The following is a 9,823-nucleotide window of genomic DNA, read 5'->3' on the forward strand; positions in this document are numbered from 1 at the left end:
TAGATTTTTGTCACCCATCATGTGACTGGAACACGCACTGTCTAGATACCATTTTCCTTTGTAGCTCTTTCTTTGGTGTTCCTTCAAAATATAATTGTCACCTTATTTTAGGTACCCAACCTTGCTTGGGTCCTTGCTGGATAGTTCTACTGGAATCAGGATTATTTTTGAGTTTCCAAATCTATCTTGAACATTAGATTTACGAAATCGAGAAAAAGAATATTTATGTCTAATTTTGTTACAGTAATGACACATAGGGGTTGATCCAGTTTTCGATCAACAACTTGTGTTACCTGTAGGCTCAGCTCTAACTAGTCCTTTTCTAGTTGACTTGTAAGTCACCTAGTTTGACTTGACTGAACTGTGACTGGTGGATTCGAGCATGCCATTAAGTTGCATTTGCAATTCCTGAACTTCATCTTGAAGTACGTCTCTTTCAATTTCACACACTTCAAGCTTAGGTTCCCTGTCTTTCTTTTCCCAATTGAGTCTCCTTAGTTCATTCAACATTTTTTTTTACTCTTTCAGGGTAAGATTAAGAATATCCTGCAATTCATTATATCTATCACAGTTATAGGATCTTACCTCGCTTGTTTCACCTCGTTCCATGAAACAGTTTTCAGTATTTTCCTTGCATTCATCGTCTGATGCATCTTCATCAGTCCAGCAGTCATAGTATTTTGTTCATGTTGTTTTCCAATATGGTCATGAAGCATATATTTGCTATTTCTTCGTGTTCTGAACTATCTTCATCACTCCAACTTCCGAAGGATTTTTATTTTTGTTGAACACTCTAGAGACTTTTCTTTTGAGATCTGGGCATTCAGCTTGAACATGCCCATACTTTCCACACTCATAACACTTTCTGTCATTCTTGCTTGTTCTTTGTATGGACTGGTTTGCCTAGATGACATCCTTCCCCTTCTGTTATTTCTATGCCTTCTCATTAACCCATCCATGTTTCTTGGTACCATAGCAATTTCGTCTTCAAATGCTTCAGGATCGTCATCAATATCATTCTTAGGTCCTTCAGTTGTAGATTTGAAGGCAACTGTTTTTTTCTTTTCTTCCTGAATTGTCTTTTTGAGATGGGTTTTCTCGAATGCTATAAGATCTCCTCTTAGTTCATCATATGAAAGTTTGTTTAGATCTTGAGATTTGAGTGCAACTACTTTAGTCTGCCAAGTAGCAGGTAAACTCCTTAGGATTTTTCAAACTTGATCACCACTTGAATAGGGTTTACCAAAAGCTTTTAGATCGCTAATGATTTCGCTAAATCTTGTGAATATTTCCTCAATGGATTCTCCTTCTTTCATCTGGAAAAGTTCATAATCATGAAGCAACATGTTTATCCGAGTTTCTTTCAATTAGCGGGTTCCTTCATATGTGACTTCCAGTTTGTCCCAAATTTCTTAAACCATATCACAGCTTGAAATCTTATCATACTCTTCTCCAATTATAGTGTTATACAATAGGTTTTGTGCCTTAGCATTAACCTGAACGACCTCCATTTGTTTGTCTATGTATTCATCTATATCTTCAGGATCAGAGGGTGGTCGAGCTACTACTGGTAGTGGATAGTTTCCCTTTTTGATAATACACCATACTTTCACATCATAAGATTTTGCATAGATTTCCATTCGCACTTTTCACTGAGAAACGTGTTGTCCATTGAAGTTATGGTGGTCTGACTTGTGAGGTTCTTTCTTGAAAGAGTGCTCCAATAATTATTTGGTTCGCCATGTTCTTTTCTCATAAGCGATTAAGCAAAAGCGTGAGACAAGCTCTGATACCAATTGAAAGTGCAAGGGAGGAGGGAGGGAGGATGAATTGTGATTTTTCTTTTTTTTCGAGTTAGTCGACTAATTTGCGATCTAGTCGACTGGACTTTTCAGAAACATACTGTAAAAGATAAATTGCATAAAGTAAATGGCACAACATGTTTTTATACTAGTTCGGATTCAGAGTAAGTCCTACGTCCCATTGGGTTGAAAGGGTGATCTCTTTCAAGTATGTAGTGGCTTAGTACAGATGAGTTTGTGTTATTATACACCAACAAAATTTGTCACTTATTATTCTCTCTATAATTGATACAATGATTCACCAGTGTCCTTTTCTCTCTCTCTCTTCTCTTCTTTGTTACACAAGAAATCTAAAGCAGACTACAATATTTTTTTTGAAGTAGAACAAAGAGATTGAAGTTGGTTTGATCAAATTATAAAGTTCCAAGGCTGGTGCAGTAGGTATTTATACTTATCGAGGCCTTCAAGTCTTCTACGTTCATTTGAGAGATTGCAAACCCAATGGAGTTGTATTCAGACGGAATCATTGATTGATTTTTTTCGAGATTGATTCTTATACTGACTTTACTTGACTTGTAGACTTGAATGACTTCTTCCTTAAATGAGAGAATATTCTCGTAGCCGAATTCCTTGATTGATGCCTTCGATTGACGTCTTTAAGTGGGAGAATCTTTAATGTATGATTCATTTCCTTCAACTCATTTGATTGAGATCCTTCCTATAATATATCTTTTAATTGATTTTGCCATCTTCCTTGATTGATTTTTACGCTTTTATTTCCTTTTTCGTTTGATTCATTTGTGCCTCAATATGCCTCCATTTCATTGGTCAAAATCTTTTCCTGCATATTGAGAGTAATTGATTATTTTACATCATTAAAATTAATTGAGATCTAACAGAATCTACTCAGTATAGAGTTAAACTAGTCAGATTAATAGGTCTCGAATACTAAATAGTTAAGAAAACAATAGTGAGTTTCCATGTGACGATCGGGCCAATCGTCTCATAAGTTACTGCTCTGTTTTCCCCATTTCTGATTCTTATTGCTTTGTCTATCGGTTTTATATATGATCGGGTTGGTTGGCTCGGGTTCGGAAAGGATTTGGTGAGGTTGGAGATACTTAGTCTCTTTTGAGGAAGCTTAAGTTGGAAAAGTCAACCAGATATTGACTTATGTGTTAAGGGGCTCGGATGTGAGTTCCAATGGTTCAGATAGCTTCGAGGGGTGATTTGGGACTTAGGAGCGTGATCAAAATGAGTTTTGGAGGTCCGGAGTATATTTAGGCTTGAATTGACGAAATTGGATTTTTGGCGATTTCTGATTGATAGGTGAGATTTTGATATATGGGTCAGAATGGAATTCTGAGAGTTGCAGTTGTTCCGTTGTGTCATTTGGGATGTGTGTGCAAAATTTCAGGTCATTCGGACGTGGTTTGGTTGGGTTTTTTATCAAAAGCATAATTTAGAAGATTTTGGAAACTTAGGCTTAAATCCGATGTGTTTTTGTTGACTCGGTGTTGTTTGAGGTATTTTGAAGATTGGTATAAGTTTGAATAAGGTTTTGGGGTATGTTAGTGATTTTGGTTGAGGTCCGGGGGGCCTCGGGGTGATTTCGGATGGTTGACGGAGAGTTTGAGATTTTGATGAAGCTGCAGATTTTTTTGCTTCTTGTATTTCCGCACCTGTGGATTGAGGACCGCAGGTGTGATGCCGCAAATGCGAGGAAGAAGGCTGCAGAAGCGGAAGAAGGTGAGGTAGGTTGTGACCGCAGAAGCGGTTGGGTAACCGCACCTGCGATGGCGCAGGTGCAGAGTGAGCATCGCAGATGCGATTTTGGTCGCTTTAGAGAAAACCGCAGAAGCGGTCCATTGGCCACAAATACGGTACCGTAGAAGTGGTAATTTGGCCGCAGATGCGAAATCCCTGGGCCAGAAGGTATAAATTTTTTCCTTCGTGATTTTTGAGCTATTCCATCATTTCTATGTCGGCTTATGAGCTTTTTGGATGATTTTGAAGAGAGAATTCAAGGAGACTTCATCGGGGTAAGGATTTTGGACCTAAAACTCGTTCCTATGGTATTACTTCATGGATTAGAGCTATAATTAATGGAATTTAAGGGTTAAAATTGGGGAAACTAGGGCTTGGTATTGGAGACCTAGACTTGAGGATTTGAGGGACCTATTGTGGTCGGATTTTGGTACTTTTGATATGTATGAACTCCTGAGGAGATAAGGAATCCATTGATGTAAATTTTGTCGAATTCCGAGACGTGGGCCCGGGGGTCGGGTTTTGGTAATTTCGGGATTTGTGTTGTAAATTGATTATTTTTGCTTGGGCTTCGTTCCCTTAGCATATTATGACACGGTGATTCTGATTTTGGATAGATTCGACGCGAGTGGAGGCCGATTCGAGGGGTAAAGGCGTCGCGGGCTAGATATTTGACCGGATTAAGGTGAGTAAAGATTATAAATGATGTCCTGAGGGTATGAAACCCCGGATTGCACATTGTTGTGCTATATTCAGGTGACGCACATGCTCGATGACTAGCGTGGGGTCATGCACGGTTGGGGATTGTGACTTAATCCGTCCCGAATGACTATTTTACCGCGTATTTGACTGAAATCTATTTGCTATCATCATGATTTGGGCTGAATGCCATATTTGGGCCTCATGCCACCTATTTGAACTTAGAGGATTTTTTTTATATTTCCTCACTGTTTTGACTTTATACTTGAACTCAGTCATGCTATATTCCACTGTTTTCATAACTCAGCATGTCTACTCTATTTTAAACACTTAAATAATCTTTTAAATGATATTTTGGGCTGAGAATCATGTTTTACTATTGCCCGAGTGGCTTGTGAGGATTTTGACTGAGTAAGGCCGAGGGCCTATGTTGTGAGGAAACATCAGATTATGATTATGAGGTTGAGGGCCTGAGATATGTATGCCACGAGGTGGCTTGTTGATATGAGTTGAGAGCCTAAAGATGACACCACGGGATGGCTTGATGTTGCGCTTGGGCCGTAAGGGGTCACTCCAGGAGTCTGCACACCCTCAGTGAGCGCGGGTACCCATTGTGATGTGAGATATAACCTGAGGAACTGGTATTGTTCGGAGATATTGCCCGAGGGGCAGATTTGTTGACATTGTGCCCGAGGGGCAAACATTTATGTGTTTATCTTTCTTATTTGTCTGTCATTTACCTGTTTAATTGTTGAAAAGGTATTTCCTAAAGTTCAAACTGAACTTAAATTATTTTACATATCTTTACTGATTTTACTGCTTCATTATAGCCTGTAATGTGCCTTACGTATTTTCATATCTCTCAGTCGTTTATTTATGATTATTACTCACTAAGTTGGAGTACTCACTTTACTCCCTGCACTCTGTGTGCAGATTCAGGCGCATCTGGTCTCGCTACCGAGTGTTGATCTTTCCAGCTCAAGCGGATCCGAAGATTCTCTAGGTAGCTGCCGACGTTCGCAACCCAGAGCTTCTTCCCTTATCTTGTTTATCTATATATTAGATTTGTATTGAATTCTGCAGACTTTCTTGTTTTATTTCGGATTTTTAGATGCTCATGACTAGTGACACCCCGGTATCAGGCTTTGTTGGGTTGTATTCCGCAAATTATTTTGTATTGTAACTGCTTACTTTTGGATTTATATCATATTTTAAGACTAAATGCTTATTGTTTAATTGCTTAAAACTGAATTGGAAATGTGTCGGCTGGCCTTGTTTTCAAGAGATGCGCCATCACGATCGGGTCCGAGTTTGGGTCGTAACATTTCCTGTCAAATAATTAGTTCTTTTTCTTGTTTTCACATTAGAAATCAAGATAAAACACAAGCATTTTGTATTTATTTTAACAGTGAATGAACTAATTATATGTTTATATGCTGGTTACGTGAAGTAAAGCATGTCATATGAGGAAAGTATGAAGAAAATGTGCCAATTGTCGGGTACAGCAAAGCAGCCAGCACAAGCAACATCGCACGTGTTAAGTGGCTAAAGTCCACTTTCCGGTGGACCTCGTCGTCCACTAACTTTTACCAAAAAGACAATAATTTGCAACTCAAAATGAAAACAAAGAAGAAGAAAATTAGACAGATTTCGACGCACCAACAACTCACACAGGAAGCAACAGTGCAACTCACAAAGGAAACGAAGAGACCCCATATTGGATTCTAATGAGAAGCGGATTTAGAATTTGGGTTTTACTTTTAAGATTTTTAGCATTAAACTTGTTATACTCATAAAATTATAAGTTCAGACTTACTATTTATTGCAATTTATATATGTATATTTACGCTCGGCATTGAAAGTACTGGATTTAGATAAGCTCAATGCCCGAATGCTACATTCAGGCTTACTATTTTTATTGCAATTTACACGCGTGCACGCGCGCACACACACACATATATATAAATATATACTCCGCATTAAAAGTGCTAAATTCACCTATGGGGTTCTTAATACTCCTGTTATATCGTCCAGGCTCCAAATGCATGTTCATTCCAATTTTATCGGATGTCTCCAGAGGGACGACTCCAAATGTTCAATGCTAGGTGTATAATAGAATATATACTTGTTGTTTCTCATATGGTTCTAACTTCTAAGCAATCATCACCTCATAAACTAATTTATAAGATTAAATGTGGCTTAAGGTTTAAAAATAACTATAAAAAATATCCTTAAAAAGTGAAATTAATTAGTAACATGAAAAGATAAAACTATTTATAGGTCAAACATTCAAAAGCGAAAGAAATAACTACACATGCTAACACTTGATAATAAACTAAAGAAAACCACACAGACCCCAACCAATATGACAGTTCTTAACCAAAGTAACAACTAACAGTCTAACACTTATAAAAAGCCTAACAAAAACACTCTAAAAGGAAAACACTACAAGAGTAAATTACATTACAACTCTTTTAGCTAATTCTTGTCTCTAGATTTTTACTTGTTCCATTGTTGAGGAAGAAAATGGTGGATCGAAAAGAGTGTATGGTTTGTCACAAGTGGGAAAATTCTTTGTTAGAGATGAAGATGGTGCATCAATGGGGCCACTTTTGGTTTTGCTTGAAGATAAAGTATTCATTAACAGCTGGTAAGTTTTGTAGGGGTGAAATAAAATAATATCAAATTTGATGGGATAACGTGAAATAAGATGAGATATTTACAATTAAGTCTGAGACTAAATTTATACTATATTTGATTGACCGTATAAATTTATCATGGGAAAAATGTATACCGTCAACTAAACGTAGTATAAATTGATTACCAAACTTTGGAGCATTATTAAGGCGTCGAAGCCATTAGATATATATACTTTCAAGATAAAAGCTAAAATATGTTTTAAGTTACGGCACAAGAATAAGGAAATACATCTATAGCCAAAAAGCTAATAATGATTTATTCTCTCAACTTAAGTAATTCATAAGCCATTTAGATGAATTAGATTCTTAGATTGACCTTAATTTTGTTTAATCGTAGGTGGGAGTTGAGGAAATCTATGTTGTACTAAATACTTCTCGTAGATGTTGGTCCTATTATTTTTATTTATTATTCTCTCGTGAAAAAGCTTATATATCATGTGTGGTCTTTGTTACATGACACAATTTGACCAACTTCTCACCAAATATATGATGTGAAATAGTGTTTAAAGAAAATAAAATATAAAATCAAAAACTATATTAAAAGTATATTAATTTTTTTTTAAAGATGCACGACAAAATTAGATCATATATGACTCTTTCTAATTTTAAATGACAAGATCGAACTAAAAGATGCAGTTCTTGAAGGAGGAGTTCCATTTGATAGGGTACATGATGTACATTCATTTAAATATTCAAAATCGCACCCAAAATTCAATGATATTTTCAACAAGGCGATGATCAATCACACAATTGTAATCTTGAAAAAAATACTTGAAAATTACAACGGTTTTGAGAACCTTAAAACTTTGGTTGATGTTGGAGGTTGTCTTGGAATTAACCTCAAGATGATTGCATCTAAATACCCCACAATTAAGGGCACTAATTTTGATTCGCCACATGTTGTTCAACATGCCCCTTCCTATACTGGTGGTACCTTCTCATTCTTGTTTTATTGTTTATTTTACTTTGATAATCTGGTCCAACACTAGCTAAGGGATTTGGTTCACGTGAACTCATGATTTACTCTCTAAACCATGTATAACAAAGTTATATTTCTTCAAAATTACTTAAATATATGAGCGTGCACCCGTGCATAAAGATTTCCATTGGGGGTACCTCTATAAGTAAAATTGATGAATTAATCCACTCCGGGCGGTCTTTTTTTTGGCACGAAGTATAGATATATATATGTGTGTGTGTGTTTGTTTGTTTGTGTGTGTGTGTGAAAATCACTAAAAATTTAAAAAGAATATAATTATGAACCTATAATTTCAAAAGTGTAATGGGTTCATGGTAAGAGACTAAAGTTAAATCCTCAAATGAAAATTCTAGATTCACCTCTTCATAACAGTACACCCCTCCTCTTGAAATCCTGGATCCACCTCTGGTCACAGTAATATCACATTACATGATTATGTAATTTCATCAAACTGAATTAAACCTCATCTAAAATGGTAGAGCTTTATCGACTGGTGTAAGATTTTCTTGTACATGTACAATCATTTCTTAACTTGAATTAAGTTTGTGATCATAATATTACAAGGGTGGAACATATCTGGGGAGATATGTTTGAACGTGTACCAGAATGAGATGTTATTTTTATGAATGTACGTCCAAATCTTTGAGGAGTCAAGTAGGCTTAGCAGAAGAAGTAATAAAGAGCTTCTTTTTTTTTTTCCTTTTGTGAAATGTCAAATAATTTTAAAACAAATTCAGTTTACCAAAATGACTAATATTTGGATGTGGAGGAAGTAATCAAAAGAAGTTGCACAAGATACTTGTTGGTTTTGGTTGTTCTTTTTCTTCCTGAGGTCTAGCTGTTCTGGGCACCCTTCCTAGAAGGTGGTCTGGAACTCTAGATGCTCATAGTTTGTAGTGAGTTTTCGTTTGTTATGGTAATATTCACGGTTTATTACCAAAAATAAATAAGTCTGGGTTTATTAATTTGGAACAGAGGTGGGGGTTTTGGGGGGGGGGGGGAGTAATAACGTGCCAAAATGACTTCTATTTTATGAGGATGGTGTCTGAGTTAGCTTGCATGCACCTCGATAAATTCTATTGGGTACCTGCTACCTTGCATCAATACAGGTACCATGCAATTATGCCCACCAAGGATTAGATAGATGAGAAGAAACCAATTAGTATTTTTTTCTCCACTAAAATAACGTGCTACAACGGCTAATATTTGTTTGTTTCTTGATGAAGTGGATTCTTCATGACTGGAGTGACAGTCACAGCCTCAAGTTGCTAAAGAATTGCTACAAGGCTCTACCAGATAATGGAAAGGTGATTGTTGTTGAGGTCATTCTACTAGTGAAACCTGACACTGACACTGTTGTAGTTGGCGTCTCCCAATGTGATTTGATCGTGATGGCTCAATATCCTAGAGGCAAAGAGCGATCTAAACATGAGTTTCGAGCGTTGGCTACTGAAACTAGATTGAAAGGCCTTAACTTAATATGTTGTGTCTGTAATTTTTAGGTCATTGAATTCTGCAAGTAGATTTCTACTGTGCATTGAGTTCTACTCTGAGTATCCATTTATGGTAGTCTGGGACTGGAATTACAGCTTAGTCCAGATTGAATGCTGATATTCCCAATAATATTTCTATTATTTCCCTTGTTTGTTTCTCTTGTATGAAAGGATGTTATTTTGAATATTGGTAAAATGTTTTCTAGAGCAGAAATTGTAACATTGTCCAATTTTATATTGATATTCCCAGTAAGATTTATATGACATGTGTCTCTGGTATAAGTATAGTTTCAATATTCACAGACAGGCACTTGCGAAAGCAACTGTCTTGGAAGTCAGTTTCCTCGCCATCTTTGTGGGACAGAGACGACTGCGATTGACAAA

The 9,823-nt window shown here is 36.6% G+C and overlaps 1 pseudogene; it reads left to right on the top strand.

Annotated features, from left to right (window-relative positions):
- Positions 1–3,418: 3,418 nt before the first annotated feature.
- Positions 3,419–9,623, top strand: LOC104247908 (cathecol O-methyltransferase 1-like; annotated as a pseudogene).
- Positions 9,624–9,823: the final 200 nt, after the last annotated feature.

Source organism: Nicotiana sylvestris, chromosome 8 (genome assembly GCF_000393655.2).
Source record: "Nicotiana sylvestris chromosome 8, ASM39365v2, whole genome shotgun sequence".
Classification (NCBI taxonomy): Eukaryota; Viridiplantae; Streptophyta; class Magnoliopsida; order Solanales; family Solanaceae; genus Nicotiana; species Nicotiana sylvestris.